A 12,736-nucleotide genomic window follows, 5' to 3' on the forward strand; every position below is an offset into this window, starting at 1 on the left:
TCCTTCTAATTCCTGCCCTGTGCCAGCTCAGGAACCCTCCATCCATTCTCCCCGGGACGAACCAATGGTTCTCCCGGATCGGGGACCAAACCGAAGCCTCTACCTCACCCCTGTGGCGCCTCCACTGCCCCCAAATTTTCAAAGTCGCCGCCACCACCGGACTTGTGGTGTACCTAGTCAGCGGGAGCGGCAGCAATGCTGTCACAACGCTCCCAGACTCGTGCCCACACAGGATGCCATCTCCAGCCTCTTCCACCCTGCCCCTCCCCCTCCATTACCCACTTACGTATCATCGCCACATTGGCAGCCCAGTAATACCCACACAGATTAGGTAACGCTAACCCTCCTCTGTCCCTACTCCGCTCCAGAAACACCCTTCTCACCCTCGGGGTCTTTTTCACCCACACGAATCCCATGATGCTCCTACTGACCCGCTTAAAAAAGGCCTTGGGGATCAGGATGGGGAGGCACTGGAATATGAAAAGGAACCTCGGGAGCACCGTCATCTTCACCGACTGTATCCTACCCGCCAAGGAGAGTGGCAGCATATCCCACCTTTTAAACTCCTCCATCTGCTCCACCGGCCTCGCCAAGTTGAGCTTGTGAAGGGTCCCCCAGCTCCTGGCCACCTGGATCCCCAGGAAAACAATTTCCGCCCTATTCAGTGGAAGCTCGTCTATCCCCCTACCCTGGTCCCCTGGGTGTACCACGAAGAGCTCACTCTTCCCCACATTGAGCTTATACGTGGAAAAGACCCCAAACTCCCTGAGGATCCGCATCACCTCCGACATCCCCCCCACTGGGTCCGCCACATACAGTAACAGGTCATCGGCATACAATGAAACCCGGTGTGTGTCCCCCGCCCCCCACCCACCAGACCAGCCCCCTCCAGTTCCTGGACTCCCTTAGAGCCATAGCGAAAGGCTCAATTGCCAATGTAAATAGCAAGGGGGATAGGGGGCACCCCTGCCTCGTCCCCCCGGTACAGCCAAAAGTATTCCGACCTCCTCCGATTCGTGGCTACACTCGCCACCGGGGCTTCGTAAAGTAGCCTGACCCAACTAATGATCCCCTCCCCGAACCTAAACCTCCTCAACACTTGCCAGAGGTACCCCCACTCCACCCTATCGAAGGCCTTCTCCGCATCCATAGCCGCCACTATCCCCGCTTCCCCCTCCACTGTAGGCATCATGATTACGTTAAGGAGCCTCCGCACATTGGTATTCAGCTGCCTTCCCTGAACAAAACCTGTCTGGTCCTCGTGAATCACCCCCGGGACACAGTCCTAAATTCTGGTAGCCAACACCTTCGCTAACAGCTTCGCGTCCACGTTGAGGAGAGAGATTGGCCTGTTGGACCCACACTGTAATGGGTCCTTGTCCCACTTCAAGATCAGCGAGATCAGCGCCCTGGACATCGTCGGGGGTAGGGTCCCCCCCCTCCCTCGCCTCATTGAAAGTCCTCACTAATAGAGGGCCCAGCAGGTCCGTGTACTTCTGGTAAAATTCCACCAGGAACCCATCTGGCCCCGGTGCCTTCCCCGCCTGCATACTCCCCAGCCCCTTAGTCAGCTCCTCCAGCCCTACCTGTGCCCCAAGCCCAGCCACCTGCTCCTCCTCCACCCTCGGGAACTTCAGTCGATCCAAAAATCGACGCATCCCCCCCTCCTCCGTCAGAGGCTCAGACCTGTACAGCCCCTCATAAAAGTATCTAAATACCCCATTTATTCCCACCGCACTCCGCACCGTGTTCCCCCCTTTATCCCTAACTCCCCCAATCTCCCTCGCTGCCTCCCGCTTCCGAAGCTGGTGTGCCAACATCCAGCTAGCCTTCTCCCCATACTCATACACCGCCCCTTGCGCTCTCCTCCACTGCACCTCTGCCTTCTTGGTGGTCAACAGGTCGAACTCAGCCTGGAGGCTTCGTCGCTCCTTGAGTAGTCCTTCCTCGGGGACCTCTGCATACCTCCTATCCACCCTTAAAATCTCCCCCACCAATCTCTCCCTCTCTCCTCCTTCTCCTTGTTGGCCCCAGTGGAGATTAGCTCTCCCCTAATCACCGCCTCCAGTGCCTCCCAGACCACCCCCACCTGCACCTCCCCATTATCGTTAGCCTCTAGATAGCTTTCAATGCACCCCCGGATCCGCCCGCTCACCTCATCCGCCTGCAAGCCCACATCCAGGCGCCACAGCGGGCGCTGATCCCTCTCCTCCCCTAGCTCCAGCTCCACCCAATGCGGGGCATGGTCTGAGATGGCTATGGCCGAATACTCCGTGCCCTCCACCCTCGGAATTAGTGCCCTGCTCATAACGAAGAAGTCTATCCGGGAGTAGGCTTTATGGATGTGGGGAAAAAAAGAAAATTCCCTGGCCCCCGGCCTGACAAACCTCCATGTGTCCACTCCTCCCATCTGGTCCATAAACCCCCTCAGCACCTTGGCCGCCACCGGCCTCTTACCCATCCTAAGCTCCCTGCCTCCAGGTCAGGAATCCGGCCCAACATGCGCCGCATAAATCCGGCATCCACCCAATTCGGGGCATATACATTCAGTAATACCATCCGCACCCCCTGCAGCTTACCACTCACCATCACATACCTACCTAGGGGCTGTTTAGCACAGGGCTAAATCGCTGGCTTTGAAAGCAGACCAAGGCAGGCCAGCAGCACGGTTCAATTCCCGTAACAGCCTCCCCGAACAGGCGCCGGAATGTGGCGACTAGGGGCTTTTCACAGTAATTTCATTTGAAGCCTATTCGTGACAATAAACAAATTTCATTTCATTTAAATTTCATTTCATTTTCTGCCACGATGTTCAGCACCTCAAACGACACCCGCTTCCCCACCAAAATCGCCACCCCTCGATTCTTTGCGTCCAACCCCGAGTGGAAAACCTGCCCTACCCACCCCTTTCTCAGCCTAACCTGATCTGTCACCCTCAACTGCGTCTCCTGGAGCATAACCACATCTACCTTCAGTCCCTTCAGGTGCGCGAACACACGGGCCCTCTTGACTGGCCCGTTCAGGCCTCTCACATTCCAAGTTATCAGCCGGATCAGGGGGCTTCCCGCCCCACCCCAGCCAATTAGCCATCCCCTTTTCTAGGCCAGCCACGTGCCCGCGCCTCCCGCACTCTCCATTCCCCCCCAGCGGCAGTCCCCCGCCCCGACTCTCTCTCCGAGCTCCAGCTCATCTTTGGCCAATGCAGCAGCAACCCAGTCCCCCCCCCCCCCCCAGCTAGGTCCACCCCCTAGCTGCGTTGCTCCCCCCATAGCTGCGTTGCTCCCCCCACAGCACTCCCGTAAGTCAGCTGACTCCTGCTGACCCCGGCCACCCCTGCCACTCCATCGACCCCCCAGTGTGCCTGCCCCCGCCCCCTTCCTTCCCTAGCGCGGGGAAAAGCCCGCGCTTTCCATCAGACCGGCCCCGCCCTCTCTGGCGCAGCACCTTTTTGCGGCCTAATCCCAGCTCTCCGCCCCCAACGGGACCCCGTCCTTGCAACCACCGACGCCCACACTCTCTCAAATCCCCCACTTCGAACCATTTCACCCTACCCCACCCAGCACCCAAGGAAACAATACAGAACAGAATAGAATATCCCCCAAAGCACAGTAACCACAGCCGCCCCCCCCAGCGACCTCCCCTCACAACCGACCCTCAGTCTGTCCAACTTTTCGGCCTGAATAAAGGTCCACACCTCCTCCGGCATCTCAAAGTAATGGTGCCGGTCCTTAAACATGACCCACAGTCGCACCGGCTGCAGCATCCCGAATTTCACCCCCTTCCAATGCAGACCAACCTTAGCCCGATTGTATCCGGCCCTCTTCTTGGCCACCTCCGCGCTCCAGTCCTGGTATATACGGACCTCTGCATTCTCCCACCTGCTGCTCCGCTCCTTTTTTGCCCATCTTAGGACACACTCCCTGTCCACCAAGCAGTGGAACCGCACCAATACCGCCCGCGGCGACTCGTTAGACTTGGGCCTCCTCGCCAGGACTTGGTGGGCCCCATCCAGCTCCAGGGGCCTTGGGAAGGCACCCGCGCGCATCAACGTGTTCAGCATCGTGACCACATATGTTCCAGCATCCGACCCCTCCACTCCCTCCGGGAGACCCAGAATCCGCCGATTCTTCCTCCTCGACCGATTCTCCATGTCCTCGAACTTCTCCTGCCATTTCTTATGCAGCGCCTCGTGTGCCTCCACCTTCACCGCCAGGCCCAATATCTCGTCCTCATTCTCCGAGGCCTTCTACCGCACCTCCCGGATCGCCGCCCCTTGGGCCTTCTGGGTCTCGACCAGCTTGTCGATCGAAGCCTTTGTCGGCTCCAGCAGCTCTGCTTTCAATTCCGTGAAGCAGCGCTTGAGAAACTCCTGCTGCTCTTGCACCCACTGCGCCCACGCTGCCTGGTCTCCACCCGCCGCCATCTTGGCTTTCCTCCCTCGCACTTTTCGCTGCCCCAGAATTACTTTTTTCACCGCTCCACTCCTGGTCCAATCCATACAGTGCCGGGGAAACCGTACTGTCACCTTCCCACACTGGGAACCGGCGAACAAATGCTGCTGGGGCTCCTCAAAAGAGCCCAAAAGTCCTTACTGGCAGGATGCTGACATTTAATTCCCCGCGAAGAAGTCGATGAATGGTTGCCACCTTCGGGCGAACCCTAATACAGATCCTCTTAAGGCGAACTTAATTTTTCCCAGCCCTAAAAAGCTCGACATGTCCGAGAGCCATGCTTCCGTCTTTGGGGGCTTTGAGTCCTTCCAAGCCAGCAGTATACGTCACCGGGCTACCAGGGAAGCAAAGGCCAAGACGTCGGTCTCCTTCTCCTCCTGGACCCCCGGGTCTTCCGAGACCCCAAAAATTGCCACCGCTTGACTCATCACCACACTAGTTTTCAGTACCTGGGACATGACGTCCGCAAATCCCTCCCAGTTTCTCCTAAGTTTTGGGCATGCCCAGAACATGTGGACGTGATTCGCTGGCCCTCCCGCACACCTAGCGCATTTATCCTCCACCCCAAAGAATTTACTCATGCGGGCCGCCGTCATGTGGGCCCGGTGGACGACCTTGAACTGAATCAGGCTGAGCCTAGCACGTGTTGCAGTTGAATTTACCCTACTCAGGGCTTCCGCCCATACCTCCTCCTCCATCTCCTCGCCTAGTTCCTCCTCCCAATTGAGCTTCAGTTCCTCTGTCTGGGACTCCTCCCCTTTCCTAAGTTCACGGCAAATATCCGAGACTTTCCCCTCTCCTATCTCCCCCCTAGACACTACTCTGTCCTGGATCCCATTTGGCGGGAGGCGTGGGAAGGATAGGACCTGACCACGTATGAAGTCACGCACTTGCAAGTACCGAAAGTCATTCCCTCTGACTAGTCCGAATTTCTCCTCCAAGCCCCTCACGCTCGAGAAGCTCCCCCCAGAGAACATATCGCCCATCCTTCCCACCACCACCACGCTGGGAATTGACCGTCCATACTCCCAGGGACGAATCGGTGGTTGTCGCATATTGGAGAAGAGACCGATGCTCCCACCTCCCCTACATGCTTCCTCCACTGGCCCCAGATCCGCAGGGCTGCCACCACTACCGGGCTGGTGGAGTACCTGGCCGGCGAGAGCGGTAGGGGGGCCGTGGCCAGGGCTGCCAAACTGGTGCCCCTGCATGAAGCCGCCTCCACTCTCCCCCAAATAGACCCCGAACCCACCATCCAACTCCTCACCATGGCTATGTTGGCCGCCCAGTAGTAGTTGCTAAGGTTCGGCAGCGCCAGCACCCCCCCCCCCCCCCTTCGATACGGTTCCTCTCAAGCATCGCTTTCTTCACCCGCGGAGACTTCCCCGTCCAGACAAAGCCCATAATAATCTTATTGACCCTTTTGAAGGACCGCGGGATGAAAATCGGGATGCACTAAAAAATAAACAGGAATCTTGGGAGGATTGTCATCTTTATCGTCTGCACTCTCCCCGCAAGTGATAGTGGGAGTGCATCCCATCTCCTGAACTCGCCCTTTATTTGTTCCACCACTCTAGTCAAATTTATGCAGCCTGCTCCAGTCTCATGCCACCTGTATCTCTAAGTATCGGAAACTTTCTCCGACCGTCCTAAATGGCAGCCCCTTCAACCTGTTCTTCTGGCCCCTCGCCTGCACTGCAAACATCTCACTCTTAGCCATGTTCAGTTTGTAACCTGAAAACCTGCCAAATTCTCTCAATATCCCTAGGATACTGTCCATCCCAGCCAGCGGGTCCGATACGTACAGGAGCATACCCTGTGTTCCACCCCTCCCCTAATCATTCCCTTTGTTTTGGGCGAGGTGTTTTCAGAACCCCAAAATGTATCATGGAGTTCAACCAACCTCTCCCTTTAATGGATTGTTGCTTTTCCAGCAAACGGCTTGTTCCCCAGGTGTGATATTACAATTATGGACACCTGGTTTTTAAACACAAAACAATGTTTATTCTATGAACTCAACTTAACCTTTCAAATAAACATTGGATCCCTTAACACCCCTTACTTCAAAGATAACCCGGAAAATAATACACCACTAAATAATCCCTCAAAATGTTCCTTCAAACATCCAAAAGGCTTCAAACCTTCAAAACAGTAACACACCAGTCACAGAATATATATATTTTCTGTTGGGTGACAAAGATGTATCAGCTTGGTTGACTTCAGCTCAAGCACCTTGCTTTCCTGTCTGCAGCTCTCTGGAAACACACAGACACACACAAGCTGCTTTTTCAAATTGGCTTTCTCCCTTCAAGCAACTCACAGCAAACCAGAACTTCTCAAGCTGCTGTCACAAACTGGTTTTCTCCTTTTAATCAGCTCACAGCAAAACAGCCAGGCACTTTTAAACTGCTCTCAGCAAAACCAGCCAAGCACTTTTTAGCTGCTCTCAGCCAAACCAGCCAGGCACATTTTAGCTGCTCGCAGCCAAACTGAAACCAAAAGCAGAAGTGAGCTCAGCTCCCCCCCTGTGACATCACTTAAGTAATATGATCTGCTTCATCATGTTAAAGATACATTGCTTAACATCCATTTCTTAAAGGTACTCTCACATGACACCTTCCACCCCCTCACAGCACTCGGGGCAATCGCCAGCGGCTCTATGGCCAGTGCAAACAGCAACGGGGAGAGTGGGCATCCCTGTCTGGTCCCCCGATGTAGTCTATAGTACTCTGATGTTGTCCTATTCGTCCTCACGCCAGGTTTTGGGGCCTGGTACAATAGTCTAACCCAGTCAACAAAGCCCTCCCCGAACCCAAACCGTCCGAGTACCTCCCACAAATAGTCCCACTCCACCCGGTCAAAGGCCTTCTCGGCATCGGGGGGTAGCGTCCCTCTGTCCCTCGCCTCGTTAAATACCCTAGTCAGCACCGGCCCCACTATCTCCCAGAACTTTTTGTAGAGCTCCACTGGGTATCCATCCGGCCCCGGGGATTTACCCGACTGCATGGCCTTCAAGCCTCCCAGTACTTCCTCAGCTCTGATCGGGGGCCCCCAGTCTGTCTACCAGCCCCCTACCCACTTTTGGGAAGGTCAGCCCGTCTAAGAAACGCTTCATCTCCTCCGGCTCCCCAGGGGGATCCGAGGTATAGAGCTTGCTGTAAAACTCCCAAAACACCCTGTTCAGTCCTGACGGGTCATCCACTCTGTTCCCCATGCCGTCCACTACCCTGCCTATTTCTCTGAGTTGCTGCGCAAGCATTCTACTAGCTTTCTCCCCATGCTCCTAGACCACACACTTTGCCTTCCTGATTTGTTCCACTGCCCTGCTCATGGACAACACTCCCAGCTCGGCCTGCAGTCTCCGTCTACCTCTAATTAAGTCTTCCTTCGCGGCCTCTGCGTATTCCCTATCTGTCCGTTGGATCTCCTTGACCAGTCTGCCCATCTCCGCTCTGTCCGTTCTATCTCTGTGTGCCCGAATTGAAATCAGCTCCCCCTTACCACCGCCTTTAGCGCCTCCCACAGGGTCGCTGCTGAGACTTCCTCTGTGTCATTAACCTGCAGGTAGTCCTGCATGCACTTCCGCGGTCTCTCGCACACCCCCTCCTCCGCTAGCAATCCTACGCCCAACCTCCATTGCAGGCGCTGGTAGTTCCCTTTGCAGACCTGCAGATCATCCGAGATTGCCGAGTACTCTGCATTTTTTACCCCGCCTACACAGTCCCTGCTCATGATGAAAAAATCGATTCGAGAGTATACTTTATGAACATGCGAGTAGAACGAATATTCCCCTCACCGTTGGCCGTCTGGCTCTCCATGGGTCTACCCCCCTCAGCTGCACAATGAACCCCCTCAGTTCCCTTGCCATCGCTGGGAGCCTATCCGTACTGGAGCATGACCTGTCTAGCCTCGGGTCGAGGACCGTGTTGAAGTCCCCAACCATGATCAGCTTGCATGAAATAAGTCTGGGATTTTCCCCAGCACCCTTTTAATGAAGTCAGCATCATCTCAATTTGGAGCATATACATTCACCAGGACTACCCTCAAGCATACCCCGGACCATAAGAAATCTACCACCTCCGTCTGCAATTGTGCCCTCCGCCTCAAATTGAATCCGTTTATTGATCATGATTGCCACCCCCTTGGACTTAAGAGTCTAAGCCCGAGTGGACGACCTGGCTAATCCAGCCCTTCCTTAGTCTGGTCTAGTCAGTCACTTTCAGATGTGTCTCCTGCTGCATGATTACATCCGCCTTTAGAGCCCGCAAATGCGCGAACACACGCGCCCTCTTGACTGGCCCGCTTAGTCCTCTGACATTCCAGGTGATCAGCCTGGTTGGAGGGCACCCCTCCCCCACCCCCCCCCTCCTTGCCGATCAACCATCCCCCTTTTTGGGCCCGCCTGCCAGCCCATATGCCGCACCCCTCCCTGTTCGCCTCCTGGCAGCTCCGACCTCCACTCTGTTACCTACTTTAGATCCCTCTCATGTCAGCAAAATAATTTCTTCCCCCCCCCCCCCCCCTCTAACAACAACACCCCTCTGTAACCCGACCCCTGCCATGTACTGGCTGTATGCATCCCCCCCACCTGACTCCCTTGACTAGCTTCCCGCTATCCCGGTGACGTATCCCTCCGGCGCCCACTTGTCTCGCTCCCATTGTTCCCCCCAAGCTCATCCCCCCCATCCACACCCATCCCCCTGATGTGTCCTGCCCGAGCAGTCTCCCTGCAGTAAGGGAGCTCAAACAAAAATCAAGGGCAATCAGACAAAGACCCGAGACTGCTCCAGCTGTAATGCTGTTCCAGTTGTGTAAACAGATGAGTGATACCGATCACCCCTTTCTGCGCATTAATAATAAAAACACACAGCCACACAGTACTCACGTCACCCCCCCTACATCCAATACCTTTAACCCCCATTGCTTCCCGGCCAAATTTCTGTTATGTTGGATGCTCCAAAGTGAGAAAAACACAAAGAAAAAGAAAAAAGACAACCAAAAAGAGAGAGGGGGCACCCGTCCCCCGTCCCCCTCGCCCATTGTACCCATAGGCAGCGAAAACGTAAAAAGCACCTGTGAAGCAACAAGAATTATAAAGTCAGTCCAAGAAAACTAGAAGTCCCACAGACAATAATACTCAGACTCTGATTTTGGTCCGTGGGCCCTCAGCTCGGCACCAGTCCCTGATCTTTTGCAAACTCCATCGCCACATCGGGGTTCATAAAGTAGTAATGCTGGCTCTGGTGCGTGACGCAAAGCCGCGCCGGGAAAAGCAGACAGAACTTCACGTGTTTTTTGAACAACATCTCTTTAATTCTTTTAAAGGCTGCTTGCCGCCTTGCCACTTCTTGACTTAGATCTTGGTAAATGCGCAGGACATTGTTGTTCCATGTACAGCTCTTCGTACTCTTTGCCCACTAAAGGACCCGCTCCTTGTCTGTGAACCTGTGGAACCTGACCACCACTGGTCGGGGGGGGGGGGGGGGGTCGCGGCTGCCTCACCTGCACCCTGTGTGCCCCGTCTAGCTCCAGCGGTCGAGGAAAGGAGTTAGCCCCCAACAGCTGCTGCAACAGGTCTGCCACAAACGTTGTGGCGCCCGCTCCTTCGGCCCCCTCCGGGAGGCAAACAATTCTCAGATTATGTCTGCGGGCCCTGTTCTCCAGGTCTTCAATTCTGTCAAGCAGCCTTCTCTGTTGCTCCTTCAACCCATCTATCTCTATTGCAGCGATCGTTTGTGTGTCCGCCTGTTCCTCCACCGCTTGCTCCAGCTCCTTGACCTTTTTGTCCTGGGCCTCTAGCCTTTGGTTCACTTGCTCCACCGCTTTCTGCAGCGGTTCTAAGTTATCCCGCTTCAATGCTTCAAAACTTCCTTTTATGACCTGCAGCATATTGATCAACGCTGCTTGGATCGTCTGGTCCGCAGTCCAGTCAGCCATGTTTGGTCCCGTGTCAGCTCCCACACCACTTTGTCTCTGTCCCTTCTTTTCCTGGATTCGCTGCTTTCTGCTCTTCTTTGTTTCCATCCAGCTCCGCACGCTTCAATCAGCAACTTTGTGGCCGTCTTTTCTAGCCCTCAAAAGTTCTGAAAAGTCGGGAAACCAGGTCCACAAAGCCAGCCGGAGAGCCACCGAATGTGCGACTCACTCCCTCGTAGCCGCCACCGGAAGTCACCTTTCGCTATCTTTAGCCACATTTTGTGTGAGCCCCATGAAAGCCCCTTCTCACTCAGCTCAGCCATCACAGTCTTTGGCCTGTCTGGCTTTCTCTTTAAGCTGGTGTCCATCTAAGGACCACTTTGGCTATTCTTTCCAATGGCAATTTGAAAACATGGCCGAGTCGGCCATACTTGATTTCACTAACAATGCGATGAAAGCCAATTGTTTAATGCAAGTCTAACTTGGAGATCTTGATTGTCCACGAGATGTGGCAGATTTTCCATTACCTCTATTCTGCTCATATCTGACTTTGACTCGCCAGCACCCTGATCCATATAACAGAACAGATTTGACATTGCTTTGTTTTCATGCTGTATTGCTTGGTCTTCCAGATTGGAAGAAATTGAGCAAATGCATTGCAAGCATTGGAGAGCCTTGCCTTGGTCTTCTTGGCCCCATTATCTTTGCTGATGAGACTTCCTAGCAAGTAAAATCTTCTACTGTACTTAGAGGAACTCCATTCACAATTATAGGGGTACTGGGTTTGGCATTGATGGTCATTACCTGGATCTTGATGATACTATTTATAGACCAGTCCTACTCGCAAAGCTGACACGTCTCCGTCTTCTCCTATAGATGGGCATGTCTGGGTGACAAGACAGCTAGCTTGTCAGCAAAGTGCAGATATTTTAGGTGGGAGGAAAGGGTCCACTGGGTGCCTCTAGGTGTGCCTGATGTGGTTTTTCTCAAGAGCCAGTCAATGATGGTAAGAAAAAGGATTGGTGATATTATACATCCCTGCCAAAGTCCTAATGTTGTGGGAAAACACGCAGATAGTGAGGATTCATGATAACACTGCACTCAAAGTATTGATAGAATTTGCTGATCAGCATGACCATCTTCTGTGGGATTCCAGAAGATCTTAGTATCATCTACAGGCTCTCTATACACTGTTGAATGCTTTTTTAAAGTCAATGGAATTAATGTGCAGGGGGCGATTCACTCCCAAGTATTGTTCGATGACGTTACAAAGTGAGAAGATTGGTAAATGCAGTGCTTGGCGAGGCAGGGCAGAAAGAGTTCTGCATTCGACAGAGGGGTGCTTAATGTGCCAGAATTGGAAAGTGCTTTATTCATCAGCACTGCCATCTCTCACCTTGATGAACATAATTTGTTTTTTAAAGAAGCACCAGTGATCATTGAGTGGAAGATTCCTGTTTGATTGGGATCATAAAATTCTTACAGTGCAGAAGGAGGCCATCCAGCCCACCGAATCTGCACCGACCCTCTGAAAGAGCACCCTACCTAGGCCCACTCCCCCACTCTATCCCTGTAACCGGATAACCCCATCTAACCTGTGCATCTTTGGACACTAAGGGGTAATTTAGCATGGCCTATCCGCCTAAGCTGCACATCTTTGGACTGCGGAAGGAAACCGGAGCACCCGGAGGAAACCCACTCAGACATGGGGAGAAAGTGCAAACTCCACACAGACAGTCACCCATGGCTGGAATTGAACCTGGGTCCCTGGCACTGTGAGGCAGCCATGCTAACCACTGTGCCACCCTGGCGATTGATGATGGTGATTAAATTAATAATAATTTTTATTAGTGTCACAAGTAGACATATATTAACACTGCAATGAAGTTACTGTGAAAATTCCTTAGTTGCCACATTCCGGTGCCTGTTCGGGTAACTGAGGGAGAATTGAGAATGTCCAATTCACCAAACAGCACGTCTTTCGGGACTTGTTTAGAAAACCGAAGCAGACACTGGTTAAACGAGCAGAGTCTGCACAGATAGTGACCCAAGCCAGGAATCGAACCCGGGTCCCTGGCGCTGTGAACAATGCTAACCACTGTGTAACTGTGCTGCCCATTAAAATACAAGCTCCTGTCTTTTTGTAACAGGGTTTTAAAATTTAACACCATATCCCTAATATGTTTTAATAAGGTTAGAGAAAGTCGGGGCAAGTAAAAGGATAGATTGCCAGCTGGCCTCAACAGAAACCAGCAAGTGGTGTAAAGGCTGGTTATTCAGAGTGGCAGAAGGTGGGGAGTGGTGATCCACAAGGATCAGTGCTAGGACTCTTCGCAATTTACATGAATGATTTGGACTTAATCAGAAAT

At 53.5% G+C, this 12,736-nt stretch overlaps 1 protein-coding gene across 2 annotated transcripts in view; it reads left to right on the top strand.

The window, feature by feature from the left end:
- The window catches only part of tmtc3 (transmembrane O-mannosyltransferase targeting cadherins 3), a 104,511-nt gene that overhangs the window by 33,719 nt on the left and 58,056 nt on the right, over positions 1-12,736 (top strand). The gene's annotated exons all lie outside the window — the stretch shown is intronic.

Source organism: Scyliorhinus torazame, chromosome 19 (assembly GCF_047496885.1).
Source record: "Scyliorhinus torazame isolate Kashiwa2021f chromosome 19, sScyTor2.1, whole genome shotgun sequence".
Taxonomy (NCBI): domain Eukaryota; kingdom Metazoa; phylum Chordata; class Chondrichthyes; order Carcharhiniformes; family Scyliorhinidae; genus Scyliorhinus; species Scyliorhinus torazame.